General features: G+C 46.8%; 1 pseudogene; it reads left to right on the top strand.

Annotated features, from left to right (window-relative positions):
* Nucleotides 1-1,304: 1,304 nt before the first annotated feature.
* Nucleotides 1,305-21,984, top strand: LOC142186585 (piRNA biogenesis protein EXD1-like; annotated as a pseudogene).
* The last annotated feature ends 3,061 nt before the right edge of the window (nt 21,985-25,045 follow it).

Here is a 25,045-nt window from a genome sequence, read left to right as displayed (position 1 = left end):
ATCAGACAATGGCACTATATGGCAGTAGCAAGAATTGAGGGTATTTATAACCCCAATTGTAGTGTTAGGGGACTTCCAGTGTATTGAAGTTAGTTTCTGGGGTGGAAGGGGGGCACAGCGTTGGAACGTGGATCGAGGGTATATATCGGGTATACGGGAATACACTGTCAGTGTATTCCATTCAGGATCCTGGGAAAGCTGGGTTGCGGCGATTGAGCCCATCAGTGCCACGTTACACTGACAAGCTTCTCCCTGGAATTTAGCTCTTACAAGAGCTGTTGGTTGTCTTCTCCTTCCTATCCTATTCTATCCCTGCCTACCAGAATCTAAGCCCTAGCTAAATGGACGGAAACTTCCGTCCCTGGTGAATTGCAAGCTAACAATGACGCAAACCTGGGCGGCGCTGTTCTTTTAAATCAGAGGTCACATGTTTTCGGCAGCCAATGGGTTTTTCCTACTTTTTTCAACGTCACCGGTGTCGTAGTTCCTGTCCCACCTACCCTGCGCTGTTATTGGAGCAAAAAAGGCGCCAGGGAAGGTGGGAGGGGAATAGAATAATGGCGCACTTTACCACACGGTGTTCGATTCGAACATGGCGAACAGCGTGATATCCGATCGTACATGTGTTCGATAGAACACTGTTCGCTCATCTCTAATAGACAGACGTGAACCTGATGTGTTTTCCTCTATCAGAACGGTGGTAAGGTAATCCTCATACAGGTAGACAAATGTCATATTTCCTTGGCAAGACAGAGCAAGATATGGCTCTACAATCTTCCTCAAACATCTCATTTCAGAGTTGTTTGACTTTTGAATCCTGCAACTCTATTACCAGTAGGAGTTCATGATTCAAAGAGGGGAGTAGATGATGAGAATTTTTAATTTTTTGTTAATTAATGAGATATTTTTTAAACTCCCTCTCAGAAGAGTCGGCTTCAGTCATGTTATTGATGCCCCATTGGAGAATCCTGACTATGAGATGTTTGTAGACGGTTCCAGATACCTAATAGAAAAAGGCAAATTTGTTACAGGGTATGCTGTAGTCACTATACATGACACCATAGTATAAGAAGCCCTTCCACCACACGTCAGTATAAGAGGCTGTATTAAAAGCCCCTATAGAAGCCTGCAAAGTAGCGAAGGATAGTACAGCAAACATTTACACTCACTCCTGGTATACTTTTGGCATTGCACATGGTTATGTTCCAATATGGAGGTCCAGGAACTTCCTGATGGCACAGGGCAAGCCAATTAAGATGGAAACTTAGTTGTGAAAGTCAGAGCTCACCCAAGGGGAAGAGACCATGAGGGTATTGGAAATGAGAAGGCTGATTGAGCAGCCAAAGCAGTGGCACTGCTGCCATGGAAAGGGTCTCAACCAGGTGAGCAAAGTGGATATTGACCTAGCAGACCCCAAGGGGCTGTACGCTAAGGTGATTAGTGAGGAATGTGAAAAATGGGGGAGATATTGTGTCTGCCCACAGCAGTATACCCCCAAATGGCTGGTTTGGCCCACGGTAAGGTGCATGCCTCTTGAAATGCCATGGAGTCACTAGTGGGTAAATTATGGTTGCCCCAAGTTTTGGAAGGGCTACAGGGAATCACGTAAAAGCATGTCACATATGTGCTCTACACAATCCAGGACAGGTAGTTAAAACACACCACATGCACACCAAAATCCCTGTATCCATACAATTGCCTGGATCTGGAACATACCAATATGTGTTGGTTTGTGTGGATTTATTCTCAGGTTGGATCCGGTCAGCCGAGCAACGACACAGGTAAATGCCAAGAAATTGATATCTGAGCTTGTGTGTAGATTGGGGATACCTGAAGTAATAGAGTCTGATAGAGGTACACAATTCACAGGTGAAATAATGAAGGAAATAATGTCTGTATTGGGAATTGAGCAGAGTTGAGGCAAAGTAGAAAGGTTAAATGGCACTCAATTTAAAAATCCAGAGTGCCTGTCTGTAGCATTATACTCAGTAGGAACCACCATCAAGGTCTGTCACCATCCAAGGTGCTTTATGGAAGTGTGCTTAGACTAAGGGTTGTATTTTCCCGAGTCTTCACAACTAAGTTATGATATTACTGCCAGCTATGTCCAGAACTTGTGTCAAAGACTGAAAGTAACATATGAACAGGTGTTTTCTTCTATTCTAGACCCTGTTGATTTTTCAGGAACACATAGCTTGCAGCTTGGTGATTGGGTGGTCGTGAAAAGACATATCAGAAAAACCTTGGACCCAAGATTTGATGGTCCCTTCCAAGTGCTGCTGACTACCAATATTTCTATGAAACTTGAAGGAAAGAGTAACTGTATCCATGCTTTACACTGCAAGGAAGTCTCCACACACAAAGCGATGAAGATTCTCCTGATGATACTGTTACAGATGGTCCTGGCGATAAGCCTGCATAGAATATTTGACAATGAGTGGGATAATACATTTCTTGAACATCATATGATCTTGAACGAAGATCTGAATGTGTCAGACTGTAGGATATGTACTCATAGCCCCATATTAGCCTCATTCATGTTATTTATATATAGCTGTTTTCATGACACAACAGGAAATGTTTGAAGTATGTAGGCAAGAAGATACCACCTTATATTTTAGGAACGATAGATAATATAAGCAAGTGAATATCAGTAAAGTTGCAGTAATAATCTTATGTTTATTTTGTTTGAGAGATACAAAGCAGACCGGAAATAAAAGGCCAGAACTATGATTGAGATTAGGTTGGAATACAGGAACACATGAGGGGAATCTGGAAAGGTCCAGCAGTAGACGTTAAGTCACTGAAGTACCTAAATATGAATTCCCGTATTCAACTAATCTCCAAAAATGGGGGACTGTAGGGGAACCTAAAATTATATATGAAAAATGATGTATAGAGGTAGAGGCAGAGATTGTTCTATCTGACCATTTTTCTCTCCCAGAGATGAGCAGTTTGGATCTTGCCAGATTGGTTATGTAAACACTATGCACTGTGTAGTGGATTGATGCTATTTTACAAAGAAACGGAGACAGTTTGGCTGGGACCAGGGGCATTGTTAGGAAAAGATCAAAGACAAAAGACCCATTTTAAGATAAAGGGACAAGAGAAGGGTAATTAAGCTAATTGTCTCCAACAAGGATGTAAACACAGGATGTCTATTGTCTTTAGAATACCATAAGATAGACATCTAGTGTGTGTGTGTGTGTGATCATCCCATATTGGAATGTACTAATTAGATGTAAATTATGTTAGGCCTTAGCCAATAACCATGTGCCATGTTATGTTACTATGTCATGATATTAGAACAACCCAACCTGTATAAGAACCATCTCTTTGTAACAATAAACTAGAATCCATTTGAAACACCAACCAACTAAGTGTGTCTCTGTTGCTTCTCCAGGCTTCAGGATGGGGGTAGCTCATCCAGGGCTGTGAATTTACAGACAGCAAAACTCAGGGGGTCTCATGCCCCCAACAATATCTTGGGGGCTTATCTGGTCTGTAATTGCCATTTGCTGTACTAGTGCACCCTCCTGCTAATTGATCTTGTTATCTCAGCAGGGTGGGGAGGCTGGTGTCAAATGGCAAAGTCTAATTACCTGTTGCAAGTTGCTAGGATCAAAGCCTATTGTCATCAGCTGGCCAATGCATTAACATACCTGTGCAAGCTCATTAGCTCCACAGGGGGCTTTCCTGCAACCCAAGAGTTGAATGGAATCCTCTTAGACTTTGCGGTGCCAAGCTGGAATAATAGGTAACTTCAAAGAGTTATGGTTTCATGATGATATTGCGACAGGGAGAGATGTTACCATTATGACAATTAATTCTTCAGGTGCACAGTACCAAGACGCATGTTTTTAACCCAAAAACTGTATGCCTGCGGGCCCAGGAAGAGCCCAGACGCTGATCTCATTACCCAAAGGGGTTTGGTGTATAGGTTTGGTGTCTATGTGTCAGGGACCTCACTGAGAACCCCGTCATGCCCCTGGTTTGACAGTATAATCATGTGATGAGGAATTATGACCATTTATAGTTATTTGATTGCTAAGATGGAGGGTGGGTCTGAAGTCCTGATGACATCATTCCAGGGTGGAGCCCGGGGTTAATATATGGTACTGTTACCCCAGAGCATCTTGGGGTGTCTATAGGCCTGATTTTGAAGTTGTCACCTAGTCAACAAGGAGAAGCTTTCCATTCAGTAAGAGTAGCATTGCCGCTTCTCCTACAGTGTCAACTTGGGAGCCCATAGATATATCTATGGACTTGTAGACACATTACGTAAGCAGCTTGAACACCACTATTATTGTCTGGTGAGAAGTTGCAGCTTAGGGTAATTTCCAGCTTCCAGACAGTGTTACCAGACTATATTACTTAGAGGTCCCAAAGTTACTGTCAATTGTAAATCTGTGATCTCCAGTTAGACAAGTTGCACATCACCAAAGAAAGCATCTGAATTTCTTCCACCGACCTCAAACAGGTGGATATTAGACTTTCCAGCCAGACAGTTCATAAGTCCGCATCTTGTTGGACAACCTTAGGGGAATACTCCTAGGTTTTTTGACCCTTGTACTATGAAGTTGTTCTTTTTTTTAGAGGGAGGGGAGGCTCCTACTCTGTTACCTCAAGCTTCTCAATACATCTTTCAAAATGTAAATAGTACATATTCCTGAATTGATTTTGGAGCTGGATGTTACATCCACCAAGTCACTTTGAACTACCCGGCCTATACAAGCCACAAAAATTATCATCCTGTGAGCCTGGAAAGATAAAGACCCATCCATAATCCACCAATGGTGGAAAAACATTCAAGTAACGAGGAACTGATTAACTGGAAATCTAAGACCTTAAAGAAAGATTCTTCAAAACACAAAGTCATTGAATCACTTCTCATGTCTCCAGAACAAACCCATGACCTTCCCCGGCCTCGCACTGAGCTCACGTATTCCTGGACCTGACAAATAATAATAAAGACTTATTCTATTCCAAGAAATAACAATGTCACAGAGACGATTCATTATAAACTATCAGGAACAAAGAGGAAACTGGATAAACCGGACATTGACAGTGGTTTTGTTTTAAAAAGTTCTCATGTCTTATTCTCAGGTTTTGGTTGAAAAAAATATTTTCTGATGGTGTTAAATACAGATTTTACATAAGTGTTACAATATATAAAAATTACATTAAGACACTCGAAGAAAAAAACCAAACACTAGAGATAACATTGCTGCAATTGTAGCCTCAGCAGTGTCAGGGGTTAATGTGAGTGATGACAATCTTTGTACAGGGCTGTGGAATATGTCTGTGGTATATTCTGTATAACACAAGGACGGCTGGGACTGGTTATTTCTTCTACAATTCTCTATAGTAAGGAATAGAGATGAGCGAACAGTGTTCTATCGAACTCATGTTCGATCGGATATTAGGCTGTTCGGCATGTTCGAATCGAATCGAACACCGCGTGGTAAAGTGCGCCATTACTCGATTCCCCTCCCACCTTCCCTGGCGCCTTTTTTGCTCCAATAACAGCGCAGGGTAGGTGGGACAGGAACTACGACACCGGTGACGTTGAAAAAAGTAGGCAAAACCCATTGGCTGCCGAAAACATGTGACCTCTAATTTAAAAGAACAGCGCCGCCCAGGTTCGCGTCATTCTGAGCTTGCAATTCACCGAGGACGGAGGTTTCCGTCCAGTTAGCTAGGGCTTAGATTCTGGGTAGGCAGGGACAGGCTAGGATAGGAAGGAGAAGACAACCAACAGCTCTTATAAGAGCTAAATTCCAGGGAGAAGCTTGTCAGTGTAACGTGGCACTGACGGGCTCAATCGCCGCAACCCAGCTTTCCCAGGATCCTGAATGGAATACACTGTCAGTGTATTCCCGTATACCCGATATATACCCCCGATACCCGTTCCAACGGTGTGCCCCCCCACCTTCACCCCAGAAATACCCTGCAAGTCCCCTAGCAATAGGATTGGGGCTATATACACCCACTATTTTTGCTACTGCCATATAGTGCCATTGTCTGACTGGGAATTCAAAGAATATATTGGGCTTACATATAACTTCAATTCCAGGGAGAAGCTTGTCAGTGTAACGTGGCACTGACGGGCTCAATCGCCGCAACCCAGCTTTCCCAGGATCCTGAATGGAACACACTGACAGTGTATTCCCGTATACCCCATATATACACCCCAAATCCCCGTTCCAACGGTGTGCCCCCCCACCTTCACCTCAGAAATACCCTGCAAGTCCCCTAGCAATAGAATTGGGGCTATATACACCCACAATTTTTGCTACTGGTATATAGTGCCATTGTCTGACTGGGAATTCAAAGAATATATTGGGGTGACGTGCACCCACAATTTTTGCTACTGCTATACAGTGCCATTGTCTGACTGGGAATTCAAAGAATATATGGGGGTTACGTGCACCCACAATTTTTAATACTGCTATACAGTTCCATTGTCTCACTGGGAATTCAAAGAATATATGGGGGTTATGTGCACCCACAATTTTTAATACTGGTATACAGTGCCATTGTCTGACTGGGAATTCAAAGAATATATTGGGAATACAAATACCCTCATTTCTTGCTACTGCCATATAGTGCCAGTGTCTGACTGGGAATTCAAAGAATATATTGGGGTTACGTGCACCCACAATTTTTACTACTGGTATACAGTGCCATTGTCTGACTGGGAATTCAAAGAATATATTGGGAATACAAATACCCTCATTTCTTGCTACTGCCATATAGTGCCAGTTTCTGACTGGTAATTCAAAGAATATATTGGGGTTACGTGCACCCACAATTTTTACTACTGGTATACAGTGCCATTGTCTGACTGGGAATTCAAAGAATATATTGGGAATACAAATACCCTCATTTCTTGCTACTGCCATATAGTGCCAGTTTCTGACTGGTAATTCAAAGAATATATTGGGGTTACGTGCACCCACAATTTTTACTACTGGTATACAGTGCCATTGTCTGACTGGGAATTCAAAGAGTATATTGGGAATACAAATACCCTCATTTCTTGCTACTGCCATATAGTGCCAGTGTCTGACTGGGAATTCAAAGAATATATTGGGGTTACGTGCACCCACAATTTTTACTACTGGTATACAGTGCCATTGTCTCACTGGGAATTCAAAGAATATATGGGGGTTATGTGCACCCACAATTTTTAATACTGGTATACAGTGCCATTGTCTGACTGGGAATTCAAAGAATATATTGGGAATACAAATACCCTCATTTCTTGCTACTGCCATATAGTGCCAGTGTCTGACTGGTAATTCAAAGAATATATTGGGAATACAAATACCCTCATTTCTTGCTACTGCCATATAGTGCCAGTTTCTGACTGGTAATTCAAAGAATATATTGGGGTTACGTGCACCCACAATTTTTACTACTGGTATACAGTGCCAATTTCTAACTAGGAATTCAAAATGCGCAAGGCTCCCGGAAAGGGACGTGGACGAGGCCGTGGGCGAGGTCGGGGGAATGGTTCTGGGGAGCAAGGTAGCAGTGAAGCCACAGGGCGTCCCGTGCCTACTCCTGTGGGGCAGCAAGCATTGCGCCACTCCACAGTGCCAGGGTTGCTTGCCACATTAACTAAACTGCAGGGTACAAACCTTAGTAGGCCCGAGAACCAGGAACAGGTCTTGCAATGGCTGTCAGAGAACGCTTACAGCACATTGTCCAGCAGCCAGTCAGACTCTGCCTCCTCTCCTCCTATTACCCAACAGTCTTGTCTTCCTTCCTCCCAAAATTCCGAAGCTTTACAGAACAATAACCCAAACTGTCCCTGCTCCCCAGAGCTGTTCTCCGCTCCTTTCATTGTCCCTCAACCTGCCTCTCCACGTCACGATTCCACGAACCTAACAGAGGAGCATCTGTGTCCAGATGCTCAAACACTAGAGTCTCCTCCATCTCCGTTCGATTTGGTGGTGGATGACCAGCAACCCACCCTCATCGACGATGATGTGACGCAGTTGCCGTCAGGGCATCCAGTTGACCGGCGCATTGTGCGGGACGAGGAGATGAGACAGGAGTTGGAAGAGGAAGTGGTGGATGATGAGGACACTGACCCGACCTGGACAGGGGGGATGTCAAGCGGGGAAAGTAGTGTGGATGTTGAGGCAGGTGCAGCACCAAAAAGGGTAGCTAGAGGCAGAGGCAGAGGTCAGCAGCTTAGGCGAAGCCAGGCCACACCCGGAATCTCCCAAGATGTTCCAGTTCGTACCCAGCCCCGAAAAACTCCCACCTCGAGGGCACGTTTCTCGAAGGTGTGGAGTTTTTTCAAGGAATGCGCCGAGGACAGATATAGTGTTGTCTGCACAATTTGCCTCTCGAAATTGATTAGGGGCTCTGAGAAGAGCAACCTGTCCACCACTTCAATGCGCCGTCATTTGGAATCCAAGCACTGGAATCAGTGGCAGGCAGCAACGGCAGGACAAAGGCCGCCTGCCGTTCACGCCACTGCCACTGCCTCTGCCACTGCCTCTGCCTCTGCCACTGCCACTGCTGACTGTGCTGGCGATGCACTCCAGAGGACGAGCCAGGACACCACTTCATCTGCCTCCGCCACTTTGTTGACTTCTACCTCATCCTCCCCTGGTCCTGTCTTATCTCCTTCTCCTGCACCATCAAAGGCACCATCAGGCGTTTCTTTACAACAACCCACCATCTCTCAGACATTGGAGCGGCGGCAGAAATACACTGCTAACCACCCACACGCGCAAGCCTTGAACGCCAACATCGCTAAACTGCTGGCCCAGGAGATGTTGGCGTTCCGGCTTGTTGAAACTCCCGCCTTCCTGGACCTGATGGCAACTGCGGCACCTCGCTATGCCGTCCCTAGCCGTCACTACTTCTTCCGGTGTGCCGTCCCCGCCTTGCACCAGCACGTGTCACTCAACATCAGGCGGGCCCTTAGTTCCGCGCTTTGCACAAAGGTCCACTTGACCACCGACGCGTGGACAAGTGCATGCGGACAGGGACGCTACATTTCACTGACGGCACACTGGGTGAATGTAGTTGAGGCTGGGACTGCTTCCCAAACTGGCCCGGTGTACCTCGTCTCCCCGCCTAACATTCCTGGCAGGGACACGAGAAGAACACCCCCCTCCTCCTCCTCCTCTACCGCCTCCTCCTCCGCCACCGCCTCCTCCTCCGCCACCGCCTCCTCCTCCGCTGTTAGATTGACCCCAGCTACGAGTTGGAAACGTTGCAGCACTGGCGTTGGTAGACGTCAGCAGGCTGTGCTGAAGCTGATCAGCTTGGGGGACAGACAGCACACTGCCTCCGAGGTGAGGGATGCCCTCCTCGATGAGACGGCAATATGGTTTGAGCCGCTGCACCTGGGCCCAGGCATGGTAGTTTGTGATAACGGCCGGAACCTGGTAGCAGCTCTGGAGCTTGCCGGACTCCAACATGTTCCATGCCTGGCCCACGTCTTCAACCTAGTGGTGCAACGTTTCCTAAAGAGCTACCCCAATGTTCCAGAGCTACTGGTGAAAGTGCGGCGCATGTGCGCCCACTTTCGCAAGTCGACAGTAGCCGCTGCTAGCTTAAAATCTCTCCAGCAACGCCTGCATGTGCCACAACACCGGCTTTTGTGCGACGTCCCCACACGCTGGAACTCAACGTTTCAGATGTTGAATAGAGTGGTTGAGCAGCAGAGACCTTTGATGGAATACCAGCTACAAAACCCTAGGGTGCCACAAAGTCAGCTGCCTCAGTTTCACATCCATGAGTGGCCATGGATGAGAGACCTTTGTGACATCCTACGGGTCTTTGAGGAGTCCACAAGGAGGGTGAGCTCTGAGGATGCGATAGTGAGCCTTACAATCCCGCTCTTGTGTGTTCTGAGAGAATCCCTGATTGACATCAGGGATAACTCAGATCACACAGAGGAGTCAGGGATAGCATCCGATCCATCACAGCTGGAGAGTAGGTCCACACATCTGTCCGCTTCACTGCGTTTAATGGAGGAGGAGGAGGAGGAGGAGGAGGAGGAAGAAGAGTTGTCCGATGATGTGATGGTGATACAGGAGGCTTCCGGGCAACTTCGAATCGTCCCATTGTTGCAGCGCGGATGGGTAGACATGGAGGATGAGGAGGAAATGGAGATTGAACTTTCCGGTGGGGCCAGAGGAGTCATGCCAACTAACACTGTGGCAGACATGGCTGAGTTCATGTTGGGGTGCTTTACAACCGACAAGCGTATTGTCAAAATCATGGAGGACAACCAGTACTGGATCTTTGCTATCCTTGACCCCCGGTATAAAAACAACATCTCGTCTTTTATTCCGGTAGAGGGGAGGGCCAATCGCATCAATGCTTGCCACAGGCAATTGGTGCAGAATATGATGGAGATGTTTCCAGCATGTGACGTTGGCGGCAGGGAGGGCAGTTCCTCCAGTAGGCAACCAAGTTCTCACCGGTCCACACAAACGAGGGGCACACTGTCTAAGGTCTGGGACACCTTGATGGCACCCCCTCGCCAAAGTGCCGCCACGGAGGGTCCTAGTGTCACCAGGCGTGAGAAGTATAGGCGCATGTTGCGGGAATACCTTTCCGACCACAGCCCTGTCCTCTCCGACCCCTCTGCGCCCTACACGTATTGGGTGTCGAAGTTGGACCTGTGGCTTGAACTTGCCCTATATGCCTTGGAGGTGCTGTCCTGTCCTGCCGCCAGCGTCCTATCTGAGAGGGTGTTCAGTGCAGCCGGTGGCATCATCACTGACCAGCGCACCCGTCTGTCAGCTGAGAGTGCCGACCGGCTCACTTTGATAAAAATGAACCACCACTGGATAGAGCCTTCATTTTTGTGCCCACCTGTGTAAAGCACCCCAACATGAAACTCCATGTCTGTACTCAACCTCTCCAATTCCTCCGCATCCTCATACTCATCCACCATAAGCGTTGCACAATTCTGCTAATACTAGGCTCCCTCCAACATGATTTCCCCCAACTCTGCTGGTTAGAGGCTCCCTCCACCCTGATTTCCACCAACTCTGCTGGTTAGAGGCTCCCTCCACCCTGCTTTCCCACAACTCTGCTGGTTAGAGGCTCCCTCCACCATGAATTTGCCCAAACTGGGCTGGTTAGAGGCTCCCTCCACCATGAATTGGTCCAAACTGGGTTTTTTAGAGGCTCCCTCCACCATGAATTGGTCCAAACTGGGGTTTTTAGAGGCTCCCTCCACCATGAATTGGTCCAAACTGGGCTGGTTAGAGGCTCCCTCCACCATGAATTTCCCAAAACTTGGCTGTTTAGAGGCTCCCTCCACCATTAATTGGTCCAAACTGGGCTGGTTAGAGGCTCCCTCCACCATGAATTTGCCCAAACTGGGCTGTTTAGAGGCTCCCTCCACCATGAATTTGCCCAAACTGGGCTGGTTAGAGGCTCCCTCCACCATGAATTGGTCCAAACTGGGTTTTTTAGAGGCTCCCTCCACCATGAATTTGCCCAAACTGGGCTGTTTAGAGGCTCCCTCCACCATGAATTGGTCCAAACTGGGCTGTTTAGAGGCTCCCTCCACCATTAATTGGTCCAAACTGGGCTGGTTAGAGGCTCCCTCCACCATGAATTTCCCAAAACTTGGCTGTTTAGAGGCTCCCTCCACCATTAATTGGTCCAAACTGGGCTGGTTAGAGGCTCCCTCCACCATGAATTTGCCCAAACTGGGCTGTTTAGAGGCTCCCTCCACCATGAATTGGTCCAAACTGGGTTTTTTAGAGGCTCCCTCCACCATGAATTGGTCCAAACTGGGCTGTTTAGAGGCTCCCTCCACCATGAATTTGCCCAAACTGGGCTGTTTAGCGGCTCCCTCCACCATTAATTGGTCCAAACTGGGCTGGTTAGAGGCTCCCTCCACCATGAATTTGCCCAAACTGGACTGTTTAGAGGCTCCCTCCACCATGAATTTGCCCAAACTGGGCTGGTTAGAGGCTCCCTCCACCATGAATTGGTCCAAACTGGGGTTTTTAGAGGCTCCCTCCACCATGAATTGGTCCAAACTTGGCTGTTTAGAGGCTCCCTCCACCATGAATTGGTCCAAACTGGGTTTTTTAGAGGCTCCCTCCACCATGAATTGGTTCAAACTGGGGTTTTTAGAGGCTCCCTCCACCATGAATTGGTCCAAACTTGGCTGTTTAGAGGCTCCCTCCACCATGAATTGGTCCAAACTGGGGTGGTTAGAGGCTCCCTCCACCATGAATTTGCCCAAACTGGGCTGTTTAGCGGCTCCCTCCACCATTAATTGGTCCAAACTGGGCTGGTTAGAGGCTCCCTCCACCATGAATTTGCCCAAACTGGGCTGTTTAGAGGCTCCCTCCACCATGAATTTGCCCAAACTGGGCTGGTTAGAGGCTCCCTCCACCATGAATTGGTCCAAACTGGGGTTTTTAGAGGCTCCCTCCACCATGAATTGGTCCAAACTTGGCTGTTTAGAGGCTCCCTCCACCATGAATTGGTCCAAACTGGGGTGGTTAGAGGCTCCCTCCACCATTAATTGGTCCAAACTGGGCTGGTTAGAGGCTCCCTCCACCATTAATTGGTCCAAACTGGGCTGGTTAGAGGCTCCCTCCACCATTAATTGGTCCAAACTGGGCTGGTTAGAGGCTCCCTCCACCATGAATTGGTCCAAACTGGGTTTTTTAGAGGCTCCCTCCACCATGAATTGGTCCAAACTGGGGTTTTTAGAGGCTCCCTCCACCATGAATTGGTCCAAACTTGGCTGTTTAGAGGCTCCCTCCACCATTAATTGGTCCAAACTGGGCTGGTTAGAGGCTCCCTCCACCATGAATTGGTCCAAACTGGGTTTTTTAGAGGCTCCCTCCACCATGAATTGGTCCAAACTGGGGTTTTTAGAGGCTCCCTCCACCATGAATTGGTCCAAACTGGGCTGTTTAGCGGCTCCCTCCACCATTAATTGGTCCAAACTGGGCTGGTTAGAGGCTCCCTCCACCATGAATTTCCCAAAACTTGGCTGTTTAGAGGCTCCCTCCACCATTAATTGGTCCAAACTGGGCTGGTTAGAGGCTCCCTCCACCATGAATTTGCCCAAACTGGGCTGTTTAGAGGCTCCCTCCACCATGAATTGGTCCAAACTTGGCTGTTTAGAGGCTCCCTTCACCATTAATTGGTCCAAACTGGGCTGTTTAGAGGCTCCCTCCACCATGAATTTGCCCAAACTGGGCTGTTTAGAGGCTCCTTCCACCATGAATTGGTCCAAACTGGGGTTTTTAGAGGCTCCCTCCACCATGGATTGGTCGAAACTGGGTTTTTTAGAGGCTCCCTCCACCATGAATTTGCCCAAACTGGGCTGTTTAGAGGCTCCCTCCACCATGAATTGGTCCAAACTGGGCTGGTTAGAGGCTCCCTCCACCATGAATTTCCCAAAACTTGGCTGTTTAGAGGCTCCCTCCACCATTAATTGGTCCAAACTGGGTTTTTTAGAGGCTCCCTCCACCATGAATTTGCCCAAACTGGGCTGTTTAGAGGCTCCCTCCACCATGAATTGGTCCAAACTGGGCTGGTTAGAGGCTCCCTCCACCATGAATTTCCCAAAACTTGGCTGTTTAGAGGCTCCCTCCACCATTAATTGGTCCAAACTGGGCTGGTTAGAGGCTCCCTCCACCATGAATTGGTCCAAACTGGGTTTTTTAGAGGCTCCCTCCACCATGAATTGGTCCAAACTGGGCTGTTTAGAGGCTCCCTCCACCATGAATTTGCCCAAACTGGGCTGGTTAGAGGCTCCCTCCACCATGAATTGGTCCAAACTGGGTTTTTTAGAGGCTCCCTCCACCATGAATTTGCCCAAACTGGGTTTTTTAGAGGCTCCCTCCACCATGAATTGGTCCAAACTGGGTTTTTTAGAGGCTCCCTCCACCATGAATTTGCCCACACTGGGCTGGTTAGAGGCTCCCTCCACCATGAATTGGTCCAAACTGGGGTGTTTAGAGGCTCCCTCCACCATGAATTTGCCCAAACTCTGCTGGTTAGAGGCTCAATCCACCCTGATTTTCAAAACAAATGTTGGTGCCAACCTCAACTTACTACAAGGGCCAAATTCACTGCTGGTGACAAGCTCTCCTCACTGCAAGTGCCAAATACACATGTTTCAAGGTGTTTTCCTACTGTCAGAGATGTGGTATTGAGTGTGTTAAGTGTGTAGTTGTTAGGCTGTGATGTTGGGGTAATAGAGGGTCTTTGGTGTGTTAGATGCCCCCAGACATGCTTCCCCTGCTGTCCCAGTGTCATTCCAGAGGTGTTGGCATCATTTCCTGGGGTGTCATAGTGGACTTGGTGACCCTCCAGACACGGATTTGGGTTTCCCCCTTAACGAGTATCTGTTCCCCATAGACTATAATGGGGTTCGAAACCCGTTCGAACACACGAACATTGAGCGGCTGTTCGAATCGAATTTCGAACCTCGAACATTTTAGTGTTCGCTCATCTCTAGTAAGGAAAGTTCAGAGCACAATCCTTGGAGAGCAGATCCAGAATGATGTGCGGTGAGAGCAGAGAATGTAACATCTATCCCATCATACTGTATAAAAGGAGGGGAGATGAGAGCAGTCACCATATAGCATGTCCCTGATCCTGGGGGCCGTGCTGTCTGTGTCACTGCTTCTATCCATCATGTCTCACTGAGGACTGGAGATACGTCATCTCATCATCATCATCAACATCATCATCATCATCATCATCATCATCATCATCATCATCATCATCCTGCTCCTACAAGGAGATGTGCAGTTTCCTTACTACGCTCCTTCTTTGGTTTCCTGTAACACAATTAGTCAGTGATCTCAGGATAAGAGAAGTTCATGAGCATCTACAGAAATGTTCCCAGGATGGAGATCTCATAATTGGGGGGTTATTGACGCTGTATAAATCTGCACTATATCATCAACCCCCAGGCTACAATTCCACAGGTTTTCGGTGTTATGAGTAAGTCCTTACTTAGAAGGGTCTCAAAAAGAAAAGAGACACCGAGCAACCCGTAGTGCAGATCGTACTGATAGTGATAATTTCAGATGACAAAAAACAGGCTCACCTTTTAGGTTGTGTGTATACACAACTGTTTTGGTGATGATGGGATCACTTGGCCAAGGATCTCTCTCAGGATTGTATGCAGCTGCAGGGTACCTCACACCTCACTGGTGTATGTATAGTACAAAGATGGACCAGATAACAGATTTGCGATTGCAAACCTGAACACAAAGGACCCGCGCTTGCCAAATGGATGAGTAGATATACGATTTTTATTGAACAACACACTACGCGTTTCGGGCTTAACTCCGCCCTTCTTCAGGTGTAAAAGTTCTTTACCGTCAGGCCAGGAAGCTTGTTAACCTTGCCTTCCGCCAGGTTTGCAATCACAAATCTGTTATCTGGTCCATCTTTTTACTTAGAAGGGTGGCGCAGAGATCCAAACTGGCAGTGACGTTACATATAGAGTCCTAGGAGTCCTGACAGTGTCATACACTATGTAATATAGATATATATAGTCCTAGGAGTCCTGACAGTGTCATACACTATGTATTATAGATATATATATATAGTCCTAGGAGCCGTGACAGTGTCATACACTATGTATTATAGATATATATAGTCCTAGGAGCCGTGACAGTGTCATACACTATGTATTATAGATATATATAGTCCTAGGAGCCCTGACAGTGTCATACACTATGTATTATAGATATATATAGTCCTAGGAGCCCTGACAGTGTCATACAGTCACAGAATAAGCTTTCTAGGGCCCCCGGTAGAGTTTATTTTGAGGGCCCACTATACAGCTATAAGTACAAATATTATTTGCCTCCCATTCACTTTCCAATTCATTAAGCAGCACCCACACACTATTTTCCAGTATAAGCCTTGTACCCAGTCCATACCTTGTACTGTTTCTCTCCTGTGGCCCTCACAGTAACCTCCTGGCCCATAGTTACCTCAGACTTGAGCCCCTTTACCTCTGTTATGAATATTATTGGCAATATGGCCCCCACAGTGACAATAAGGAAACAGGAGCCAGAAGGAGGATAATGAGCGGCCGCCTCTAGTCAGGGGAAGGCTATTAGCAAATCAGTAAGGGGGCAAATACTGTTACCCTCAATGTATGAGAAGAAGGGAGGAAAAACTCAACAGGTCTCTCTCATATTACTGAGGTTATGAAGTGAATAAATGGAGTCCAGATCTCTGGTCAGTTCCTCATCTTCATATATTTTTGTCTATTTACAGGTTGAATTTTGAGGGATTTGTATATTCTCTGATTTTTCTCTTTGCCATTGATAATATTAACCAGAATCCTGACATTTTACCCAATATTACACTGGGATATGATATTTATGACACATGTATGGATGAGCGTCTGGCGGTACACCATGTATTACATCTTCTATCTGGCCGGGGTAATGTAATACCTAATTACTCCTGTAGGGGACATGGCCAGCTGGCCGGTATCATTGGAGACCACCACTCATCTACCACTATTCCTGCAGCACAAATCCTTGGACTATATGGATATCCTCAGGTATTGGACACTCTAGACATTGTCTATTAGTGTAATATGAGTGAGATGGGATATATGTGAGTGTATACCTGACCTATAGAAAGCCACAAATCTACAACAATCACAAAGTGTCTTAGATAATGGAGAGATATTACTAGATGTATAGTGAATACTAGAGATGAGAGAACTGATTCGTATTGAGCCGGATTCAACCCCAATTTTCCAAAAGTTTTTTTTTTATTGAAAACAAATCCTTTGTGTTTCATTTTCTGCAAACTAAAGTGGTCGCAGTGACATTCATTGCAGATCACATCTGTGCTGTGACGTTGGCTGGCTTCTGGCATCACCTGACAGACTCTCAGCCAATAATGTAAGGTAGATGGCGACTTTACAGTCACATACACAATATCAGATGCTGCAGGCAGCGAGGAGAAGAGCCATTGTGTCATATTGTAGCGGCCAGGCTCATCTATCAGTCTAGACGCTACAGCGAGGCCTCTGGTCTGTGCCGGTCACTAAAGCGAGGCCTCTGGTCTGTGCCGGTCACTAAAGCGAGGCCTCTGGTCTGTGTCGGTCACTACAGCGATGCCTCTGGTCTGTTCCAGTCGTTACATTGGCTGCCTATTATTATCATTATAGAATAAAATATAAAGTTCTCCCCCTCCCCCACAAGGCTCTCCATAATGCCGCACCTCCCTACATTGCCTCCCTCTTCTCTGTATACCGCCCAACCCGTGCTCTCCGCTCACTCAATGACCTAACACTTCCATCCTCTATTATCAGAACCTCCAACACTCGTATACAAGACTTCTCCCGAGCTGCACCACTTCTCTGGAATGCTCTACCCCGGACAATCAGAGTAACTCCCAATTTCTACAGTTTCAAACGCAAACTAAAGACGCATCTTATCAGACCGGCCGATCACAATGTCTAACATAAACGCTCAACCCTCCTCTGTCCCCGCCCCCACATTACCCCACATGATATGAGGCCATCTCAGGATAACTTTATCTGTCCAAGCTCCATCCACATGTTACAGGACACGACTGTCGGTGGCTCATAAAGTCTTATGTTTGTGTAATGACAGTCACCTCTATTACAGAAGTGTCTGACCCCTGTATAAGCAATACCGCCCCTGCTACCTCTTGTGTCACCCCCTCTACCTCATAGATTGTAAGCTCTTGTGAGCAGGGCCCTCAGTCCCATTGTGTGAAATGACGTTCTTTGTTATGTATCTGTCTGTACTTGAACCCTACAAATTGTACAGCGCTGCGGAATATGTTGGCGCTATAGAAATAACATGTATTATTATTATTATTAGGATTAGGGGAAGCCTTGTTATCATCACTACAGGATCCAGAGCAATAGCTGCAGATTGTACTGGGTTATGTTTCTGCACCACATTGGTCTTGCCTGACATTTTTCATTTTAATAAAAGGTTAAAGAATAAAAGACACCCCCCCAGTATATTACACAGAAACCCCCCATATGTGATGGTGAACACCTGTACGGGCACATAACAGGCCTGGAGCATAAAAGAGCGTTATTTGGCTTTTGGAGGGCACATTTACTGGAATAGTTTTCAGGTAGCGGGGGCGGAGCCTGACTGCGCACAGTGATGGACACTTATTAATAGAGCTCCTCCACACTTAGCCCAAAAGAAGCCGTTATTGCTGTCTTATGTAAGCTGCCATGGTCAGAGCTAGTAGAGAGTGGACGGGAGACTCACCGGGCACACCAAGAGGTGCTCATCAGCAAGGAGACATGCAGAGATTTCTGTTTGAAAACAATTTTTATTGAAAAGTACAGAGGATAAAATAGTATACTAGTATATATATAGTATTATATACAAATAAGATGTCAATTTGGTTCCAATGAAATGGTGAGTTCTAGAGATGAGCGAACAGTAAAATATTCGAAGTTCGTTATTCGTTCCAAATAGCATCTCAATATTTGACTATTCAAATGGATATGGAACCCCATTATAGTCTATGGGAGAAAATGCTTCGTTTCAGGGGATCCCACCATTCCAGTCAGGAGGGGTCACCAAGTCCACTATGACACCCCAGGAAATGATGCCAACACCTCTGCAATGCAACTGGGACAGCAGGGAAGCATGTCTGGGGGCATCTAACACACCAAAGTCCCTCTATTACCCCAGTATCACAGCCTAACAACTACACACTTTCCACATTCAAAAAAACCTCTATCAAAGTGGGAAAAAACCTGGAAACCTTCTTTACTCCCCAATTGTATGGACATAAACCCAAATTTTAAGCTAAAGAAACATTATCAAGCACCCCTTTAAATCATGTTGTCCATGACAACTACAGATGGAATAGACAATGGGAAATCCTTCACTCCCCACCCTGACCTGTCATTGTGTGTGTGTGTGTGTGTGTGTGTGTGTGATATGGTAAGACCTTCCAAAATTCACTTTTATGACCCTTAATGTGAGCCTGGCTGAATGTAGTTAAGGCTGGGACCAGGTTGCAAACTGTGGCGGCCTGCTTTGTCTTCCCTGCCCAATATTCCTGGCAGGAATGCTGAAACACCATCCTCCTCCTCCTCCGCCATTGAATCGACCCCAGCTACTGGCGTGGGGAGATGTCAGCAGGCCGCGCTGAAGCTCATCAGCTTGGGGGACAGACAGCACAGTGCCTCCGAGGTCAGGGATGCCATCCTGGCTGAGATGGCATTTTTTTTTCCCTGCTACACCTGGGGCCTGGCATGTTTGTCTTGTGTGATAACAGCAGGAACCTGGTAGCGGCTCTGGAGCTTGCGAACCTCCAACACGTTCCATGCCTGGCCCACGTCTAACTTAGTGGTGCAATGTTTTTTGAAAACATACTCAAATGTACATGAGCTACTGGTGAAAGTGCGGCGCTTGTGCGCCGACTTTCGCAAGTGTACAGGAGCCGCTGCTAGCCTCTGAAGCCTCCAGCAATGCCTCCATCTGCCAGAACACCGGCTGATATGCGACGTTCCCACATGCTGGAACTCGACGTACCACATGTTGAGTAGAGTGTGTGAGCAGCAGAGACCCTTGATGGAGTACCATCTCCAAAACCCAAGGGTTCCTCAGAGTCAGCTCCTGCAGATTCTGCACCATGTGTTTCCATGGGTGGCAGACTTATGTGAAATCCTATCCCATCCTTTCCACTGCACACGAAACATTAGCATGCGCTTATCACAACTCTGGATATGGCAGCTGCGTTAAGCAGAGCGCAGGGTACAACGCAGACCAGGCCCAAGCTGTAGTTATGTGCGGTTTGCAGTAAGGGGACAGTGAGCAATTGGAAGAGGAGTTGGTGGACGACGAGGCCACCAACCCGACATGAACAGGGGTAATGTCTAGGGGCAAAAGCAGTGTAGATGTGGAGGGAAGCTAAATCAACAAAAAAGGTGGCTAGAAGCAGAGGCCTATCTCCTCTCCCAGCCCAAAATTCATGGCAGGAGTAGACTGAAACCCTACTACGCTGCAACCTCCACCCCAGCTACTAGCGGCAAATGCTGTAACACTGGCATGAGGAGATGTCAGCAGGACGTGCTGAAGCTCATCAACTTGGGGGACAGACAGCACAGTGCCTCCGAGGTCAGGGATGCCATCCTGGCTGAGATAGCAATGTGTTTTTCCCTCCTACACCTGGGGCCAGGCATGTTTGTCTTGTGTGATAATGGCTGGAACCTGGTAGCAGATCTGGAGCTTGCCAGACTCAAACACGGTCCACACATGGCCCACATTTTCAACTTGTTGGTGCAAAGGTTCTTTGAAACCTACACCATTGTGTCTGATATACAGGTCTAAGTGTGACCATTTTCGTAAGTGAGAAGTAGCCTCTGCTAGGCAGAAAACATTCAGAGCACACTCCTGTCATCTTCGCATCGTTGGCTGGCGGAGGAAGACGAGGGGGATGGAGTGGCATTTGATGTCACTGTCCCACACGAGGCTTGAGGGTGCACTTCAGTGCATCCCATTGCTTCACCACAAATGGTGTGAAGGGGAGTGGAAAATGGAGAGTGACCCTTACAGTTGGGGGCAGCAAAGTCATGCCAAGTAACACACTGGCACACATGGCTGACTTAATGTTGGGTTGCTTTTCAAGATACAAAGACATAGTTCACATCATGGAGTGCAAGCAATACTGGATTGAACAAAAAATTGGATTGAGCTGATATAGCGCGACTGAATTGCTGTGTATCACACTTACTTAGCTTTGGGGGGTAGACCCTTAGAAATTGGATTGAGCTGATATAGCCTGATTGAATTTTTGGGTCTCCCACTTAGCTTTAGGGGGTAGACCCTTAAAAATTGGAATGAGCTGATATAGCCTGACTGAATTTCTGGGTCTCCCACCTAAGTGTTGGGTTACACACCGTGAAAAACTGAAAAGAGCGGGCATAGCCTGACTGAAATTCTGTCTCTCCCACCTAGGTTTTGGGGTTGCACACCCTGGATATCTGGATTGAGCGGACATAGCCTGACTGAATTTCTGTCTCTCCCAGTTAGGTTTTGTGGGTACACACCCTGGATATCTGGATTGACCGGACATAGCCTGACCTAATTGCTCTGTATCCTTGTTTTGGGGTTACAAAGCCTAAAAAGCTGCTTTGCATGTATATAGCAAGAAGTAACTGCAGTGGATTGATGCAATTTTTCAAGAAGCAACAAAATTCAAGGTTTTAATTCAGCTATATGGACTTGTAAATGCAGTGGATTGCTGCTATTTTTCTGGCCCCCCCCAAAATTCAAGCATGCCCCCTTGCTTTTCCAGCAGCCGGTCAGCCACTACCTGCAGTCGTGTTCATACCCAAGAGTCTGCCCCTTCTTCCTCCCAACATGCCCAATCTTCCCAACAGAGTCATCCCACCCTTGCCTCCTCCCAGGATATCTTTCCAGGTCCTTTTACTGTCTCTCCCTCTGTTGAACCACTTCCCCTCAATACGGTGTGATACTAAACAATATATTTGATACTCGGATCGCTGATGTCTACCTATTCTCAATGGAAACTGGTGGCTTTCTTCCCAGTCACACAAGTACAGTTCAGGATTGTTTGATGCCATATCTCTCAACCTTTCACCCTCACAAGTTTATTTCCTAAAGTATAAGGAAACTTTAATGAAGGACAATCCGAACATCTGGTGTGACCGTCCATTGGCAACTGCAGCACTGAAGTTACTATCTCTGGAAGTGGTACACTTTTTTTTCTCTGTGTTTAGCCCTGCTCGCTGCTATGCTAGCTGACTACACTTGGTTGGTCGATGGTTCTCTTAATGCATATCGCCAAGGGACATCAGATGTGTTTCTCAGCACTGAGGCCACCTCCTCTGAGCTCCCAAAGGAACTTCAGCAGATTTGTGTATTATAGCAAAAGAGAAGAGAAAAAGCCTTGAAAGTATATCAAGTGAATGGTGCGGGTTTCCTCAAAAGGGCGGAGAAGTAATGGCTGCAGTTGTACTACATTTATAGAGCAGTTTTCAGTGTTCTAGTACCAGTGTCCGGTGCTTGTACTGCTTGAGTTATTGGTTGAAATAATGTCACAGAAATAAATGAAAAATACAAGGGGTAGACCCTTAAAAATTGGATTGAGCTGATTTAGCCTGACTGAATTTCGGTGTCTCCCACCTAGGTTTTGAGGGTACACACCCTGGATATCTGGATTGAGTGGACATAACCTGACTGAATTTCTGTCTCTCCCACCTAGGTTTTGGGGTTACACACCCTGGATATCTGGATTGAGCGGACATAGTCTGACTGAATTTCTGTCTCTCCCACCTAGGTTTTGGGGTTACACACTGTGAACAACTGTATTGAGCGGACATAACCGGACTGAATTTCGGTGTCTCCCACCTAGGTTTTGGGGTACACACCCTGGATATCTGGATTGACCGAACATAGTCTGGCCTAATTGTTCTGTATCCTTGTTTTGGGGTTCAACAGCCTGAAAAGATGCTTTGCATGTATATAGCAAGAAGTAACTGCAGTGGATTGATGCAATTTTTCAAGAAACAACAAAATTCAAGGTTTTTTTCAGCTATATGGACTTGTAAATGCAATGGATTGCTGCTATTTTTCTGGCCCCTCCAAAATTGAAGTTTTTTTTATTTTTCAGCTATATGGACTTGTAATTGCTGTGGATTCTGGCTATTCTGTGTGCGCACAGCCAACAATGAAACCTGTTTCTCCGCTATACATGAACTTGTATCTGTTCTGTATCCCTGTTTTCCACCGTCCGGGGAAAGCTGGACTGATGTCACTATAGTGTGTTAGGAGCACGAGACCCCTGAGTTATGTTGTCTGTACTTAGATATCAGGCCTGGAGAAGTCACCCCCATCATCAGGCCTGAAGAAGTCACACACACAGCTGATAGTGTATTAAGTGAGTTCTAATTTTAATGGTAGGAAAAGGTAGTTTAAATACAATACAGACAAGAGCAGGTTGGACTATAACATAACATGATTGGTTGTAGAGTTGTAACATAAACCTAGCATGTGACTATTGACTAAGGCCTGATGTAATCTCCATCTCATTATTACATGGCAAGAGAGATAATGATCACATGCTGGTCAGACCACTCCAGCCTTGGGGCTAACGATCAATAGGCTATAGAATAAGTGATTATGAGGATAATATTGTTTCCCTTAGTCCTAACAGCGACACAATGTGGGGTATTTCTGCCCCTGTGTGCTGGTAGGACAGGCGGATATCTAATTAGCCAATAAACGCGTGGCAGGCCCTATAAGAGGGCACAAGAACCTCCCCTCTGCGTGTAAATACAAAAGTACCTCCAATATATATATATATATATATATATATATATATATATATATATATATACAGTTTCATACATAAGATATGATTCCCAGGGTGGGAAATCTTGTGCCGCTGTTAGGACTAAGGGAAACAAGATTATCCTCATAATCACTTGTTCCCTGTCATCCTCAACAGCGGCACAATGTGGGGATATAGCAAGTAGGTCCCCAAGATGGGTGGGATTTAACCCATAACTGAACTTAAGACGGTATGGGCAAAGGCAGTGGAGTCTCCAATATATGCCCTGACTCATTTGTATGAGCTGAACAAACCAAGCCCTTTTTGGCCAGAACAGGATTATGGCAATTCCCGAGGCTTGGTCCTGTCTTATTTTTATCAATACCTTTGGTATGACTGGAATTGGAGGGAATATGTAAAACAGCCTGAACCTCCATGGGATGGACAGGGCATCCACTGCCAAGGGATTGTCCTCCTGGTACAGGGAGCAGAAGGTCCCTACCTTGGCGTTGAGTCAGGTAGCCATAAGATTGACCTCCGGGAGACCCCATCTCTGGACGATCTGTTGAAATATGTCTGGATTGAGAGACCATTCTCCTGATACGATAATACCCCGACTCAGCTGATCCGCTACTATGTTCAGGGAGCCCTTTATGTGAACAGCGGATAACTGGACTAGATTCTTCTCTGCCCAGGCGATTAGGAGATTCGTCTCTCTCAGCAAGGCTGGTGACCTGGTGCCCCCTTGTTTGTTTATGTAGATTACCACCATCATATTGTCTGACCGGACCTTGACTGACTTGCCTTTCAATTCCGGGGCAAAGTGTACTAGGGCCAGGTACACTGCTCTGAGTTCCTTGAGATTGGATGACCCCAGCTCCGGACATCTCCATCGTCCCTGAACAGTTTTGTCCTGACAATGGGCTCCCCATCCCCACTGGGATGCTTCTGTTGTCAACAGGGTCCACACTGTCGGGACCGTGGACCTTCCGTCTTTCAGGTGTATCCACCATCTGAGGGAAAGATGGGAAGCGGGAGAAAGGCAGATCTTCTTGTGCAATCCCCGTGGAGACCTGTTCCAGGTTCTCAACACTTCCATCTGTAGGGGATGCAAATGCCATAAAGCCCAAGGGACCGCCCTGGCCGAGGATGACATCAGGCCCAGAACTCTCATGGCAGTGCGGATGGTTACCTGCCGAGTGCGCAATAGGAATCGCGCACTGGCCTGGATCCTTTCTTTCCTTGGACTGGAGAGGAAGATCTGCATCGCTTCTGAATCCACAAGAAAACCGAGGAATTTCCTTCGGGTGGATGGAACGACTTCAGATTTCTCCCAATTGATAATCCATCCTAATTCTTGTAGGAAGTTGGTGGCAAGGTTGAGCTGCTGGAGGAGGGCAGCAGGAGACTGAGCTTTCAGTAGCCAGTCGTCTAGATAATGAACGATGAAAAGACCGTAAAGTCTGAGGGCCGCGGCGACCGGAGCGATCACCTTGGTGAATACCAGTGGGGCGGATGTGATGCCGAAAGGCAGAGCTGTGAATTGATAGTGCTCCCTGTGACCGGCCATAGAGACGGCAATCCTGAGAAACTTCCTGTTTGAACAAGCAATGGGGACATGTAGGTAGGCGTCCTTCAAGTCGAGGGTAACCATCACCTCTCCTGGTTGAAGAAAAGCAGCCACGGAATCCACGGTCTCCATTCGAAATGACCTCTTCCTGATAAACTGGTT

Source organism: Leptodactylus fuscus, chromosome 1 (genome assembly GCF_031893055.1).
Source record: "Leptodactylus fuscus isolate aLepFus1 chromosome 1, aLepFus1.hap2, whole genome shotgun sequence".
Taxonomy (NCBI): domain Eukaryota; kingdom Metazoa; phylum Chordata; class Amphibia; order Anura; family Leptodactylidae; genus Leptodactylus; species Leptodactylus fuscus.
The sequence above is the reverse complement of the archived record's forward strand: the minus strand, read 5'-3'. Positions and strand labels throughout refer to the sequence as shown.